At 32.2% G+C, this 12,253-nt stretch overlaps 1 pseudogene; it reads left to right on the top strand.

Moving 5' to 3' along the window:
* The first annotated feature begins 3,608 nt into the window (after window positions 1–3,608).
* Window positions 3,609–5,914, top strand: LOC114758327 (kunitz trypsin inhibitor 2-like; annotated as a pseudogene).
* Window positions 5,915–12,253: the final 6,339 nt, after the last annotated feature.

Genomic DNA, 12,253 nt, shown 5'->3' on the forward strand with positions numbered 1-12,253 from the left:
ATGTGGTTGATGGAAGAATATGAAATTTGGAGATGGGGGACTGTAAGACGCCGCACTGGTGTATCTATGTGAACTTGAAGAATGAGTTTTTAAAGGGTATTAACCATGATGGTATATGTGTGGCGTGATGGTATGTGGTGGCCTCATATATATATAGCAATTATGTTGGCAGTGTGGGCTCTCTCATGTGTGAAGGAGTGGATACATATAAGGATCAAATCTGAAGGATGATTGGCAGCCTTTTTGGAATTCCTGATTGCATTTTTCATGAATAAATGAAAATATAAATAATTTACTAATCTAATGTCTTGATGCTTAAGTTGTTTGTGTCGCCAATTTCCTTTTTTATTTTTTCCTTCTTCCTTTCAACTTTTGTATTATCTTTATTTCCTTTTCTTTAAGGCTTGTAAAAGATAAATTGAGATACTATCATAAAATTCAAAATCAATTATTTAAAAAGAGATACAAATATGATAAGATTTTCTATTAAATCTCTAATTTTATGCAATTAGCATTTAATTCAAAATATCTACAATCAATCCAAATTATCCCACTGTAATTGATAAATATCCTCAAAAAGATATCAAATAACTTATTAAAATCAGGATTTATCACACATATACACCCACAAGAACAAATCTATTAACTAAACAAAGCATACACACAGTCTCAAAACTCCCTTGAATTCAATTATTTTAATCTATCTTTCATTAAAATATATACACACATTTCCACAGTATGTCGCCCATTTAGATGGTTTGTTTGTTTTTTTTTTTGACTTTTTAATTCAAATACTCACATACACATGAAAAGAACATGTAAGAAAGAGAAGAAAATGGTTCTTTTCCATTACTATATTTTGCTTCTCCTACATTCTCAAAACTCATTCTTTTTTGGATTGACTCAAAATTGATTCATTTTATAGAAAAATTTAAACAGATACAAAAGAAGAAGAAACTTATTTCTTTACCAATCTTTAATATTCAGAACCTATATATCTCTCTTGTTGAAATTCTTTAAGTCTTCTAAGAAACTTCTTCACTCTAGTACCTTCGACTTTCCCGTGCTAGTAGAAGAAGAATGAAATACGGGAATAAAATTGGGATATGTTGCTGAATGAAAGAAGGAAATATGATTTCATATTAAGTATTTTTGTCTAATTTATTTGACTCAGATTCCACTTTCTTGCCTAATAATGTCGTTCTAGGCAATGGATGGTAAGTGGATCTTAAAGGAAAAGGAGAAAAGCCGCTCCCAAATTAGTAGTCTCCACTTATATTAAAAGACACATTTTTTTGTGCCACATTATTGTTAAACACGGTGCGAAATTTAATTATCTTGCTTATGAACATTAACCAAACCATAAACATACTATTGATATGCCATGGAAAGGGAGCACAAATCATACCATTCAATAACTCAACTAAACATATTTACCAAGGCATTCATGTAAGGAGGAGTTGATCACATTTCCACGTACATAACTCAACCACATCATGACACATACACATAACATAAATAACCAAATAATTTAATGCAAAAATTAAAATTTTTGTGGACATAAATAAAGATGAAAAAGAGAAGAGAAAAAAAGAGTGAGAAAATCCTAAAAAGTCTATTTTACAAAAGTTGTTTAGCAAAAGCAAATTTAAGAATTTTATTATATTTATTGAGCTTGAAATATTTTCTTGTATAAACAATGATATTAATATTTTTAGAAGGTAGAAAAATTAGATTGTAATTTTCTTTAACAAGAATTGGGAGGTTGTTGGAGAGAGTGTCATAAAATTAGTCAGTGATGTGTAGCACTGATCAAAAAACATTAAACAGGTCAACTTTATGCTCATTGCTCTCATTCCAAAAGTAGATAATCCTAAGAAATACTGAGACCAATCTCACTTTGTAACGTGGTATCAGGTGTTCTATTTGTCATGTATGTATTTCAAACTTCTATTTTAGTCATTTTTCCTATTCTTTTTTTTTTTAATGCTTTGGAGATTAGGTTTTAGAGAAAGTATTGATTTTTTGTGAGTGAAAAGGACAAAAAGTTGGAGAAGAAATTAAGGAGGAATAAGAAGCAGCAAGTGAAATGAATTTTAAATTTTAAATTTTCTAATAGCCCCTAAGAGCTCCATTTACCCATTATTTAGTTGATGTGAGACTTCTTAATATTGGTATTTTATCCATCTTCCCATCATTTAGTCAATGTGGGATTATTTAATATTGTTATTTTATTTATTTATTTATTCACATATATGTTTATACACATGATTTTAATTATTTTGATTGCTTATATATATATATATATATATAACCTCTATCTATTCTATCTCAATAAAAATTTACTTGAATCTCAGGGATATGAAAATTAGGATATTACACCATGATCACAGTGGTTGGCCTTTTTAGGGCCCCATTCCTTAATACTTTCCTAGCCAAGTTTGTAGAGGGAGAATGTGGGACTCTGATACCTCCTAGTTTATTGTTAAGAAGGGGAGCCATAGTTTGAGCTTGGGCTTTGTACCTTTAGCCAGGTACATTCTGAGTATGAGAGTAGCCTTGGTCAGTCCAGTGTGTGGGCTAGACCGTAAATAAGCCTATGGTTCCAGTGAATGGAATAAGGTTGGACGAAGTAATAAGGAAGGAAGCATCTATTGCATATAGATATGTTAAACTTATGGCTATCATGAACTTGAGCAATATTGTCTACTAACAATTATTTAAGTTGCTTTTGTGATCGTATATGTGCTAAATAATGATTGTTTATGTGTGAAAGTTTGTATGTGCATGGTGAAACTCTAGGTTATTGAGATGTCAATTTTTATCCCACATTTTTTAAAACATTTTTAATGCAAAAGGGTTTGATAGGAATCAAGGAAAGGTGTAACATCCTAAAATAAATATATAAAACATTGTATAAATATTATTATATTATTTAGTAAATAAAATACTTTTAAAGTAGTAATTATTTAGACAATCACGTAATGATGGCATGAGTGATGTAATTCCATTTGGCTTAAGAGGAAAGACATATTAGATAAGATTTAGAATCTTGGGGGAGAAGAAATAGTAGATAAGATTGTAATTAATGGTAAATGGATGAGAAGGAAATTAATGCCAGATAGATTAATACTTTAGTGGAGGGGTATAAATACATGCCTTTGGTTTCCAAATAAGAAACATATGAAAGAGAAGCAAAAAATGAGGGAGAGTGACGTGCAAAAGGAAAAGTAAGACTTTTTGTCTTATTGAGTAATACTACCCTTCCTATATGTATTCTCACTCATCATAATTTCGACTTATTATATTATTTTCTTAATTTTATGACAACTTATCTCTTGATTTATGTGGGAAATATGCCAGATAATAATGTTGTGTGTGGATTTTGAGCACCCAAATTATTCCATGTGAATAGGCGATCCACTCTAGGGGACACCCTAGTTTTGTTTAAATGGCGATATCATGGGTGCTTAAAATTGTATTTATATCTGTGTAAGATTTCTCATGTAAATTGCATTGCAGGGCTTATATATATATTTTGCTCAAATGAGTAGCTGGGCATTATTGGTTGAAATTAATTATTTAGTATTACTCATAATTTTATCTTAATGCTTCAGATGCCAATCACAGAGATCGTTGTTCGAATTGAATGGGTAGAAGTTGGTAACCTTCATGTCATCTGGAATATCAATATCATCACCAACAATCCCATTCCACCACCACATAGTCCTAGTCTACCTCCCCCTAGCCCTTATGTTTTTCCTAATTCCTATAAACCTATGGAAGGCTATATCTATGTGCCCCCTCCTAAAGATGTGTTGGCCCCTGAGGAAGGAGTAGACCCACTTGTCAATCCTCCAGAAGATGTCCTATGTAGATTAAGTGTCCACTCAATCTTATACTTAATAAATAAGAGTGGACTGGCCTAATATATATTTTGGTACTAGAAACTTTTTGGGAGTATTATCATGATGGATCTTTTGTATTAATTTCCTTGTTTAGTGTATGGAAATACCAGATAATATATGAATATTTCTTTTTTTTCCTATGTTCTAGAATATGTACTTAAATTACATTTTCCTATTTTGATCATTACCTAATCCCAGATATGTCAAGTTATTTGTACAATATAATGTTTAAATAATAAATATATCTACACACACACATGTGTCAACATCCACTTATGTTTATTTCTTTAACCAATAGACTATCGTATTAATACTAGTGAATTGAGTATAATTGATTTATTTTATTTTGGTTAATAAAATGACGATGATAGTAGAAATAAGTTGTAATTATTAGATAAGTTAGTGGAAGAATTATGTTTATGATAAATTTAGTCCAATTCAAATTACCGTGTAAGCAATAGTAGACAGACTATTCATAATAAAAGCAACAACAACAACAATTATAGATTTAATTAGGGGTTTTACAAAAGGCACTTAAGGAGTAAGCACATATGGCAATTATATTTAATTGCCATGACTCAAGGAACTAGTTACTATGCTGTAACTGTTAATTAAAGTATTTCAAAAGCTTTACTTTATTATTTTGAATATTTTTGGGCTTTTGACTTAAGCAGATGTCATTTGGAAAATTCATAAACCCTCATAGGTATTGATTGGAGGCTAACTATGCATATTTTTGGATAGGATGTTATAATTACAATGAAATAGATCAGAGGGAGTACACAATTATCTATTTAATTCTTTTAATCAATAGAAACCGATGAAGCATCATTATTGTTTCTTGTAACTACTGACTACTTCTTTATTTAGCTCACAAACAAGAAGACCATTTGGCCAATGGGCCATTCTTCTATTTCCTACAAACCTGCTCTTTGCAAGCCCCAATGATAATAGAAAATTATACTCATTAGCCGTACGAAAGTATTTCAATACTAAAAAAAATTTGAAAATTAATTCTCTCCTTAATAGATATAAATTTATTAAGAGGCTAAGTAGCCTGTCAAAACAAAATTGTAAAGTCAATCCCAAATTCAATAAAGGTGCCTAAACACAACAATCAATTATATTAGCTATACTCATTACTACACTTTATTTCTTTAGCACTCGAACATTTAATTAAACATTAATCAAATTCCCGTTGTACGTGAATGAGTCTATATGAATGAGACATAAAAATGTACAATAAGAATCCATAGATTAGAATAGAGCATCACTATAAATTCATGCCCTTAATCTCCTTCATGTCCACAAAAACACAAAGCCAAAGTTGAAATTCAAAGCAAAGAGAGAAATGAAAATTGTAGTTTTAGCCTTTGTTTTGCTCCTTTATGCCTTAGGCATAAGCATTCAACCAGAGCTTGTAGTAGCTCATGATGCTTGTTTTGGGCAAGTATGAGACACTTTAGGCAACATTCTCTGAGTTGGTTCTAATTACTACATTCTTCCTGCTATTTCTATTGTCAAATGCACCTTATGGCCACTGATGTTGGAGCCATGACGCTAGCTTCTCACTTGCTAGAATTGGCAAATACTGCCCACTTGGTGTGGTGGTGCTAGGAAGATATCATGCCCTGCCTGTTACATTCACACCTGTTAACCCTAAGCAAGGTGTGATTCGTGTTTCTACTAATATGAACTTTTAGTTCTCTGGTTATAATAAGTGCCTTCAATCCATAGTGTGAAAGCTTGATCGCTACGATTTTTTAGCAAAGCAATGGTTTATGATGATCGATGGCATGTTGGGAAACCCAGGATGGCAAACTATCAACAATTAGTTTAAGATCAAAGAGTATGATCAAGATTACAAGCTTGTTTATTGTCCAAGTGTGTGCAAATATTGCAGGCATATGTGCAAAAATGTTGGAGTGTTTGTGGATGAGTATGGCAATAGCCGCGCGACACTCACCGATGCTCCTTACAAAGTCAAGTTCCAAAAGGCATGTTGATGAAGATCAAGTGTATGTTTCTTCAAGTTAATGAATAATATATATTATGAATAAGTGTAGTGTATTAAGTTCAAACTTAATAGTAAAACTGCACAAATGTTCCTTTATAATGAAAATACTTATATGAATGAACTGAATGATATTATTCTCTTGTGTTTTCATTTAAGTTGCATGATCTTTTTTTTTTTAATTATAGAATATCAATAAAAACCTTATCTTTTTAGGTAGGGTTAGCTACATAAATTACATGACACAATCATGCTCGATTAATATAACCAAACCTTTAGATAAATTATTAATCAAAATGACCCGTTTAAATGTTCTCTTATCTCCCTTTAGATGACTCAATGCTATTTATTCTAGATTTCCCTCTAGTTAGCAACTTAATTTGAAATTCTATGTTGAAATTCCTTTAATACTACCTGCAATACTTAATATAAGAGCTAATTAGAATTGGATTTGATCATAAATCTAAGACTTTAATATACTCAATGACTCATCTATCATTTTTCCTAACTAATTTATGAAAATTATAAGTCAATAAGTCAATGAATAATCTAATACTTCCTCCGGTTCTTAATATAAGAGCTAGTTGACTAAGTATATTAAGAAAATTAGTTAAGTTAGTTATTTATAATAAATATATGTTGTGTTTTCTAAAATACCCTTGCTAATTATATGCATTACTTAGAATTATCACTTAATGAAACATTTAACATGTATAACTATTACGAGAACTACCTTAGGAAAACATAAATAAACATGAGAGACAAAGTGAATTGAGGTCTTATATTTAAGACCAAATTAGTGTTAAACTAGTTTTTATATTAAGAATTAGAAGTAGTATCATGTATAAGTATTTTAAAAGACCATATCACATTTGTTATAATTAACTAATATATTTGACTTCCTTGATTTATTCAAAGTTAAATAACTCTTGTATTAATGATGGGAGGGACTAATTTTTATCAAGGATAATTTTGATATTATTTTATTAGAAATAATTAATTTTAACTAATTAGTTCAATGCAACATTACCTCATTTCTTTATTTTCCATTTTTCATAATAAGTAAAATAAATTGATAAATTTAGAAATTAATAGAAAAGTAGGGAATTATAAGATGGCAGGAGAGTTGTGCGTGAGGATATATCTAAATGATTTTAAACCCAGACTAGACCGAATGGTTAGACCAGCCAAACCGGTGATCAAAGTTCCAAATGGCTCGTTTTTTGGTGAAAAATTGTATATGGGTTGAACCGTGTTAAGCCAACAAGAACGAGCTTTTGAGCTGGAAACCGGTATCAAGCGGGGAACTTGAGCAAGTTTGGAGAAACCAGCTGGCTCATGAGAGTTTAGTTACACTTAAAAAAAGGGGGGAAAAAGAAAGGAAGGGAGTAAAAAACACAGTGTATATCTTTATGATTTTAGTTTTGATAACAATAGAAATAACAAAAACCATTGGGGACGAATTCAAAAGATGAAACCTGAAGCATTTGCTATCCATGACACTCGACTATGCTGGATTTAAGGTGAATGGAGTTAGAAAGGAAGAAGGAAGGTGAAGGCTTGATGAAAATGAAACTAAAAGGACATGAAAAAAGGAAATGAGATCGAAACACTTTACTGCCACTTGCTTTCTCTTTTTTCCATGTAGAATTTAATTTCTCACCTACTACTTCCCTACACGTTCACCGAAGCAATTAATTTTTTTAAGTTGAGAAACTCTATAATTTTACCCTTATTTTTCATTTTTTTGTTTCTCATATTTTAAGTGTATTTACATATTCACTGCCCGAAGAAAGGCTTTTAATGGCGGTTATTTAAGGTTTTCCATAGCGGTTTTAGAGGTGAAGTGGATACCATCGACATTGAAAGGAGAATAAAACATGGCGATTTACAACCGCTATGAAAAATTGACTTTCCATGGCGGTCTTAGAATTTTATCTAAAATCGATGTGGAAATTTGAATATTTCACGATGGTTTTATATAAAACCACCATGGAAAGTCTATTTTCCACGACGGTTTTGGGTAAAACTCCTATGGTAAATAGTTTTAATGGCGGTCATTGAAATAACCGCCGTTAAAAACTTGATTTTTTTAACATACTGTGTGAATTTCTTTTACTACCTCCCTACAGTTTACAGACCCAAATCTAGGCAAAGCAGAATATGCAAAACAATTTCAAGATGACGATATAAACACTAACATCGAAATCTTATTGAATTACGTAATATATCAACAAATAATCAACTAGTTAATAATGTAACTATGAACTTTGTGAGGAATGACCTAATTATTTCACAATTTCAAAATTCTATAGCAATGTTGTTGACAAAGTGTCCCTCATCAAGTTGATTTCCTCCATGTGATATGGCGCAGCATTTTGGAATACCTGTAAATAAAAAATAACATAGTCATTAGTCAGGTTCATCAAAAATGTGAAAAGAATTAAAAAAGTACATATAATGTAACCTATATTTACCTCGTTTAATTTCTCAATCACCCTTGTCTCAATGATGTCATTTATGTAACGAATGACATAATATCCACATTCAACGCTTCCTTGTTAACAACAATACCAACAAAATCAAATATAAAATTGAATATTATACTTTGATTATAAACATTAAATTTGATTATTAAAAAAGATTTATAAGCATATATTTAGCTCAAAACAATATACTTATGGGAGAATCCAGGTTAGTGGTTGTCTATTTTGCTTGATGGCTATAACATTGAAACTATGAAAAGCCCTATCAACAATTTAAAAAAAAAAAAAAGATATTAGAGCACATTTTTATAAACTTTACACATAATAAATATATAAACATAAACTAATGTGTCGATGACATCTCTTGTTTCTTCGGTTGGACTTTCAAAGAGGGAATCAAACCAGTAGACTTTGTTATCAAAAGGGGACAAACAATTAGGGTCCAATGATAACTGCAAAATACGAACCATGTTAATTATAATAATATATATATAACTTGTGTATCTCAAATATAATAATATACTTACCCTTCCATGTAAGGTGCAAAATATATTTACTTTCTCGTCTAAGTCATTGTGGTCATCATGTAGATTGACCTTGCTTCCACGATATTGACTATTTTCTGCACCCTTTGAGGACACATAAAGCCATATGTTCCTTCAAGTCCTCCTTATTGACAAATTTGAGTAAAGTGCCTATTGTTCAAATAAAAAACATTAGGACATGCATAAGTATAACATGAAATAAGAAAATGATATTGGAACTTACAAAATAGCCAGTTGCATGAAGACTCTATCTAACTCCTCAAAGTTGAGGAACTGAACGAGGTCTTTCTTGTCAATGGTAAAGTCGTATGTTACACTTGAACCCATAATCCCCAGCGGCATCTTGAAAGTAAGGGGCTTCTCCATGTTTGCCACCATAGAATGAACCGCCATACTGGAATACATAATTGCAATGTCATTAAGAAGAGGCAGGAGTACAGGATCTAATGATGTGCTCTTTGTGGCTTGCTTCGTTGTCGCTTTCTTTGTCAATGGCTTTCTAACAAGTCTCTTTAGCCACAAAATGAAATGTCCTTCAATGTGAGCCAATACTCAAACCTCATCAGCAGGGTTGGGCATTAGTGTACCACCATAACCATGAAGAATCCTATCCACCATCACCCTCGCTTGATCCTTCAAAACTTTCTTGCTGTGGATTGTTATGCCCAAGAATACTCGACTATTAGTGACATGAGCAGCTAAATCTTCAAAGTCCACATAAAGAGCATACGGCATTCCATCATCTTCAACAGGGTTAGGGCTAGGGTCAGGGTTAGACATTATTAGTTGTTGCATCTAATTATTACTGCCTTCCCACTTTTCATCATAGGTGAACCCTAAAACATAAAAAAAATTAGTTAAGGCACATTAAATAAGTTTAAATGGATGAAATGAACCTTTAGAAGATTTGAGAAGATGCGTGATTATTACCTGGGAAGGTTCAGACACTTAGGGCTTTTGGAATCCAGTTGTACCCATCATCATCATAGCCTGTTGAAACTTGGCATCGAACTCCTCAAGTATCTTTTGCACTTGTGTTATTCACTGAGTTCAACTTGAACTCTCTCCGTTTCTTCCTATAATCATTGGTCGAGCTCCTCTTTAGATATCATGTTAGCGGAGGATGATCCAGTACTTCTTTGTGAACCAAGGCCAAAGAATTGTTTAATGCCAATCCCTTTAGGGGCCCCTTGACTCTGTCAGGATGGTCAGTCTTTCCAATGGCAGTGGTCAAGATATCCATCCGTCCATGAGGAACGAATGTACTGTAGGATAATTACTCCTCAAGTATATCCTGTAACATTAATTAAAGCAACAAATTCAACTTAAGATAATTGAAAAAATAAATCAATGAAGCATAATGCATAAATATTACTTGTAATCCTCTTAGCAATAGCAGCAGACTCTGGAGTAATATATTGACCCCTTTTAATCCTTGCAGCAGACACTGGAGCAATAGCAATAGCAGCAGACACTAAATAGGTGTGATGTAGCAAGTAGGATTTTAAGGAGCAGCTATCTGTGCATTCTTTTTCTGCTCCTCCATTATACTTCTTTCCAACCCACCGTACCCTACATGAGACATGGTATATGGGTACACATTCTGCTCAGATATTTGATTATTCTTCTTACTTAGTGCTTAAACAATGAAACAAATTCACCAAAATTAGTTTAGTTGAATAAAATATAAATTGATTAAAAACTAAGTTTAAAGAAACCAAACCTGAAATGCAGGATCTTCACGTTGCTTCACAAACCTCTCTCATGCCTCGTCACTAATAAAAGAGTATCGATCCTTAGGATTCTCACCCTTTCTTTTTTCACGAAGATACTCTCTTGTAAGCATAGATTTAAAATTCCTCCATTGTTTATCAAGTTGCTTAAGCAAACGGTCTCTCATTTTCTCAATTGCAAGAATATCAAATGTCAGCTGCAAGACAATACAATAGAGTTATAAGTAAATAAGCAATTATAATTGAAACAAATAAAGAAAAGAATTCGTAATGTACCAAAATATCCTCCCAAATAGTTTGCTTCAAATCTTTGTCCACCATCCTCCAATTATAAATGTCAATCCCAATTTTACTCCGTGTAAGATAGCCCACATAACTAGTAAATTGAACCCCTTTAGGTCCTCCAGCTTTCAAATCATCATCAAACTCTATTGTAATCCTCATGGGCTGTGTGGTCTCATCACATAAAGCCAAATACCTCATACGAGTTAGCCCTCTACCCTTCCTCTTGGTAGTAAAGGAGCTATCGTCGCTAGAACCCTGTTGACCGAATTCGTCCATTTCCTGTTCAAAGAACAAACAACCAATAAATGTAAGAATAAGAAACATCAAGTAAAGTTAACATAAAACATCAAGTATATTTAACAAAAAACATCACATTATGAATAAATGATAAATATGAAATAAATTTAATAAAAAAATATCAAATAATTTATTTAAGCCTTACAACAATTATCCTCCCAAATTCCTTCACAATGATAATCTCTAACAGCATAGTCATCATCTACCAAATCTAATTCAACTGTTTTAGGTCGAGTAGCTGTGAAAGGCGGGGTTTCATCAAGTTCAAACTCTGAGTTACTGTCATCTCCACCAACTCCTTGCCTCTTACCTTAGAGCACGATAGACAATTTTTTCTTTGCTAGATCAGTAACATAAAGCACTTGTTTTGCTTGACTTGCTAAAATAAATGGCTCATCTCATATCCAGCCCTCTCAAGATCAATCAAAACAAATCCAAATTCTTCATCTACTTACACAGCATTATTATTAACCCACTTATATTTGAAGATGGGTACTTTAAACTTGGTATAGCTAACCTCCCATATCTCTTCTATTACTCTATAATAGGACATTGACAACAATATTGGGTTTTTATCTTTTAAACTAGCAAAATGCATAGCTTCGGCTACTATCATCACCCCACTATTCTATATAGTACTCTTATCGTCTTTGGTTTTTGTGTAAAATGAATAACCATTTATGTCATATCCGCCCAACACACAACCTCAAAACAAGGCCCTACAGCTAGCCACTGTATTGTTTCGGAAGGATTGCCATTCTTTAACACTTTTTGCTTAAAACACTCTATAAATGAATTGTTATGCTCATTAGCTAGTTGCATATTGTTCTTTCTTGGGTTTAAGTTCCTCAACATATTCTTGTGAGTATTCAAGTAAGGCAAAAATTCATCTGTGTTGTTTAAAATATATAGATATTCTTGCATTACAACTTCTCTTGACATAGACCTCACTATGACACCCCGTGTTCCCTTGCTTCTCCCCTGA

The sequence above is a fragment of the Neltuma alba genome, unplaced genomic scaffold, assembly GCF_004799145.2.
Source record: "Neltuma alba isolate B1F8T4 unplaced genomic scaffold, ASM479914v2 tig00010687_pilon, whole genome shotgun sequence".
NCBI classification, from domain to species: Eukaryota; Viridiplantae; Streptophyta; class Magnoliopsida; order Fabales; family Fabaceae; genus Neltuma; species Neltuma alba.